Source organism: Sorex fumeus, unplaced genomic scaffold (genome assembly GCF_029834395.1).
Source record: "Sorex fumeus unplaced genomic scaffold, SorFum_2.1 ptg000116l, whole genome shotgun sequence".
Classification (NCBI taxonomy): domain Eukaryota; kingdom Metazoa; phylum Chordata; class Mammalia; order Eulipotyphla; family Soricidae; genus Sorex; species Sorex fumeus.
In genome coordinates this window covers 1,188,775-1,194,408 of record NW_026606173.1, presented here as the reverse complement: position 1 = coordinate 1,194,408, position 5,634 = coordinate 1,188,775, and positions in this window count along the sequence as shown.

The following is a 5,634-nucleotide window of genomic DNA, read 5'->3' as shown; positions in this document are numbered from 1 at the left end:
AACACTTAAAACATTGGGTTACTTGGACATTCAACAGTGGTGTAACGAAAACCTGCCGGGAGTGGAGGTTCAGAGGAATTCCAGATTCGCAGTGAATGAATGGAACATTCTCTAGTGGAGATTCCAATGATTTCTGAAGGCTGGGTCGTGTGGAAGGAAAATCAAGAACTAATCAGGATTTAGTGGAAAGCCAATTGTATAGCATGGCTGCGAGTGTGAACATGCAGCTGAAAACCAGCATTGGGTTACTTGGACATTCATCAGTGGTGTAAGGAAAACCTGCATGGAGTGGAGAGTCAGTTGAATTCCACATTCGCAGTGAATGAATGGAACATTCTGTAGAGGAGATTCCAATGATTTCTGAAGCCTGTGTTGTGTGGACAGGAAAATGAAGAGCTGACCAGGCTTGAATCGATAGCCAAGTAAACAGCAGGGCTGCGAATATGAACAGGCCGCTGAAAACCAGCATTGGGTTACTTGGACATTCAACAGTGGTGTAATGAAAACCTGCGTGGAGTTGAGAGTCAGATGAATTCCAGATTCGCAGTGAATGAATGGAACATTCTGTAGTGGAGATAACAAAGATTTCTGAAGGCTGGTAGTGTGGTGGGACAATGACGAGCTGAACAGGGTGGAGTGAATTGTCAATTAAACAGCACGGCTGCGAGTATGAACAGGCCTCTGAAAACCAGCATTGGCTTACTTGGACATTCACAAGTGGTGTAATGTTAACCAGGCGGGAGTGGAGAATCAGATAAACTCCAGACTCGCAGTGAATGAATGGAACATTCTGTAGTGGAGATTGCAATGATTTCTGAAATCTGGATTGTGGGGACACGAAAATGAAGAGCTGACCAGTGTTGAGTGGATAGCCTGTAAAAAGCCTCGGCTTCGAATGTGAACAGACCACTGAAAACCAGTATTGCATTACTTCGACTTTCAGCAGTGGTGTAACGAAAGCCTGCGTGGAGTGCAGATTCAGATGAATTCCAGATTCCCAGTGAATGAATGGAACATCCTGTAGTGGAGATTACAATGATTTCTGAAGGCTGGGTTGTGTGCACAGGAAAATGAGGAGCAAAACAGGTTGAGTGGATAGCCAATTGAACAGCACGACTGCGAACATGAACAGGCCTCTGAAAACCAGCATTGTTTTACTTGGACATTCACAAGTGGTGTAAGATAAATCTGCAGGTAGTGGAGATTCAGTTGAATTCCAGATTCGCAGTGAATGAATGGAACATTCTGTACTGGAGATTGCAATGATTTCTCAAGTCTGGATTGTTTGGACATGAAAATGAAGAGCTGACCACAGTTGTGTGGATACCCAGTAAAAAGCAGGGCTTAGAGTGTGAACAGACCGCTGAAAACCAGCATTGTGTTACTTGGACATTCATAAGTGGTGTAATGAAAGCCTACCTGGAGTGCAGATTCAGATGAATTCCAGATTGGCAGTGAATGAATGGAAGATTCTGTACTGGCGATTCCAATGATTTCTGAAGTCTGATATTGTGGAAAAGAAAATGAAAGGCTGACCAGGTTTGAGTGGATAGACAATTGAACAGCACACTGCGAGTGTGAAAAGGCGGCTGAAAACCAGCATTGGATTACTTGGTCATTCACCAGTGCTGTAATGAAAACCTGCCTGGAGCGGAGAGTCAGATGAATTGCAGAATCGCAGTGAATGAATGGAACAGTCTGTAGTGGAGATCCCAATGATTTCTGAAGGCTGGTTTGTGTGGAGAGGAAAATGAAGAGCTGACCAATATTGAGTGGATAGCCCATTGAACAGCACTTCTGCGAGTTGAACATGCCTCTGAAAACCAGTATTGAGTTTCTTGGACATTCACCAGTGGCGTAACGAAAACCTGCCGGGAGTGGAGGTTCAGATGAATTCCAGATTCGCAGTGAATGAATGGAACATTCTCTAGTGGTGATTCCAATGATTTCTGAAGGCTGGGTTTTGTGGACACGAAAATGTAGAGCTGAACAGGGTGGAGTGGATAGCCAAATGAACAGCACGTCTCTTAGTATGAACAGGCCACTGAAAACCAGCATTGGCTTGCTTGGACTTTCACAAGTGGTGTAACGATAACCCACCGGGAGTTGAGAGTCAGATGAATTTAAGATTCGCAGTGAATGAACGGAACATTCTGTGGAGGAGATACCAATTATTTCTGAAGGCTGGGTTATGAGGACAGGAAAATGTAGAGCTGAATAGGGTTGGGTGGATAGCAAATTGAACAGCACGGCTGAGTGTGTTAGCAGGCGGCTTAAAACCAGCATTGTCTTCCTTGGACATTTACCAGTGGTGTCACGAAAACCTTCCAGGAGTGGAGACTCTGATGAATTCCAGATTCGCGTGATTGAATGGAACATTCTGTAGTGGTGATTGCCAACATTTAGAAATCTGGAAAGTCTGGACAGGATATTGAAGAGCTGATCGATATTGAGTGGATAGCCAATGAACAGCACGGTTTCGAGTGTGAACAGACCACTAAGAAGCAGCATTGCATTACTTGGACATTCATCAGTGGTGTAACGAAAGCCTTCCTGGAATGCAGATTCAGATTATTTCCAGATTCACAGTGAATGAATGGAAATTTCTGTAGTAGAGATTCCAATGATTTCTGAACGCTGGGTTGTGTGGACAGGAAAATGAAGAGCTGACTGGGTTTGACTGGATTGCCAATTGAACAGCAAGGCTGTGAGTGTGAACAGCCGCTGAAAACCAGCAATGGATTACCTGGTCATTCACCAGTGTTGTTAGGAAAATCTGCCTGGTGTGGAGAGTCAGAGGAATTCCAGATTCGCAGGGAACGAATGGAACATTCTGAAGTGGAGATAAGAATGATTTCTGAAGGCTCGGTGTGTGGAAGGAAAATCAAGAGCTAACCAGCGTTCACTGGATAGCCAATTGAACAGCACGGCTGCGAGTGTTAACACGCAGCTGAAACCAGTCTTGGGTTGCTTGGACATTCACCAGTGGTGAAACGAAAACCTGCTGGGAGTGGAGAACAAGATGAATTCAAGATTCGCGTGAATGAATGAAACATTCTGTAGTGTAGATTGCAATGGTTTCTGAGGTTTGTATTGTCTGAACTGGAAAAAGAAGAACTCACCAGTGTTGAGTCGCTAGACCGTGAACAGCATGGGTTCGAGTGTGAATAGACCGCTGAAAACCATCATTGCGTTACTTGAACATTCAGCAGTGGTGCAATGAAAACCTGCCGGGAGTGGAGATTCAGATGAATTCCAGATTCGCAGTGAATGCATGGAACATTCTCTAGTGGTGATTCCAATGATTTCTGAAGGCTGGGTTTTGTGGACACGAAAATGTAGAGCTGAACAGGGTGGAATGGATAGCCAAATGAACAGCACGTCTCGTAGTAAGAACAGGCCACTGAAAACCAGCTTTGGCTTAATTGGACATTCACAAGTGGTGTAACGAAAACCTGACGGGAGTTGAGAATTAGATGAATTTCAGATTTGCAGTCAATGACTGGAACATTCTGTGGAGGAGATACCAATTGTTTCTGAAGTTTGGGTTATGTGGACAGGAAAATGGAGCTGAAGAGGGTTGAGTGGATAGCAAATTGAACAGCACGGCTGAGAGTATGAGCAGGCCACTTAAAACCAGCATTGGCTTACTTGGATATTTACCAGTGGTGTCACGAAAACCTGCCGGGAGTGGAGATTCAGATGAATTCCAGATTCGCTGTGAATGAATGGAACATTCTGTAGTGGAGATAACAATGATTTCTCCAGTCTCTGTGGTGTGGACAGGAAAATGTAGAGCTGGCCAGGGTTGAGTGGATAGCCAATTGAACAGCACCACTGCGCTTGTGAAGAAAACACTTAAAACATTGGGTTACTTGGACATTCAACAGTGGTGTAACGAAAACCTGCCGGGAGTGGAGGTTCAGAGGAATTCCAGATTCGCAGTGAATGAATGGAACATTCTCTAGTGGAGATTCCAATGATTTCTGAAGGCTGGGTCGTGTGGAAGGAAAATCAAGAACTAATCAGGATTTAGTGGAAAGCCAATTGTATAGCATGGCTGCGAGTGTGAACATGCAGCTGAAAACCAGCATTGGGTTACTTGGACATTCATCAGTGGTGTAAGGAAAACCTGCATGGAGTGGAGAGTCAGTTGAATTCCACATTCGCAGTGAATGAATGGAACATTCTGTAGAGGAGATTCCAATGATTTCTGAAGCCTGTGTTGTGTGGACAGGAAAATGAAGAGCTGACCAGGCTTGAATCGATAGCCAAGTAAACAGCAGGGCTGCGAATATGAACAGGCCGCTGAAAACCAGCATTGGGTTACTTGGACATTCAACAGTGGTGTAATGAAAACCTGCGTGGAGTTGAGAGTCAGATGAATTCCAGATTCGCAGTGAATGAATGGAACATTCTGTAGTGGAGATAACAAAGATTTCTGAAGGCTGGTAGTGTGGTGGGACAATGACGAGCTGAACAGGGTGGAGTGAATTGTCAATTAAACAGCACGGCTGCGAGTATGAACAGGCCTCTGAAAACCAGCATTGGCTTACTTGGACATTCACAAGTGGTGTAATGTTAACCAGGCGGGAGTGGAGAATCAGATAAACTCCAGACTCGCAGTGAATGAATGGAACATTCTGTAGTGGAGATTGCAATGATTTCTGAAATCTGGATTGTGGGGACACGAAAATGAAGAGCTGACCAGTGTTGAGTGGATAGCCTGTAAAAAGCCTCGGCTTCGAATGTGAACAGACCACTGAAAACCAGTATTGCATTACTTCGACTTTCAGCAGTGGTGTAACGAAAGCCTGCGTGGAGTGCAGATTCAGATGAATTCCAGATTCCCAGTGAATGAATGGAACATCCTGTAGTGGAGATTACAATGATTTCTGAAGGCTGGGTTGTGTGCACAGGAAAATGAGGAGCAAAACAGGTTGAGTGGATAGCCAATTGAACAGCACGACTGCGAACATGAACAGGCCTCTGAAAACCAGCATTGTTTTACTTGGACATTCACAAGTGGTGTAAGATAAATCTGCAGGTAGTGGAGATTCAGTTGAATTCCAGATTCGCAGTGAATGAATGGAACATTCTGTACTGGAGATTGCAATGATTTCTCAAGTCTGGATTGTTTGGACATGAAAATGAAGAGCTGACCACAGTTGTGTGGATACCCAGTAAAAAGCAGGGCTTAGAGTGTGAACAGACCGCTGAAAACCAGCATTGTGTTACTTGGACATTCATAAGTGGTGTAATGAAAGCCTACCTGGAGTGCAGATTCAGATGAATTCCAGATTGGCAGTGAATGAATGGAACATTCTGTACTGGCGATTCCAATGATTTCTGAAGTCTGATATTGTGGAAAAGAAAATGAAAGGCTGACCAGGTTTGAGTGGATAGACAATTGAACAGCACACTGCGAGTGTGAAAAGGCGGCTGAAAACCAGCATTGGATTACTTGGTCATTCACCAGTGCTGTAATGAAAACCTGCCTGGAGCGGAGAGTCAGATGAATTGCAGAATCGCAGTGAATGAATGGAACAGTCTGTAGTGGAGATCCCAATGATTTCTGAAGGCTGGTTTGTGTGGAGAGGAAAATGAAGAGCTGACCAATATTGAGTGGATAGC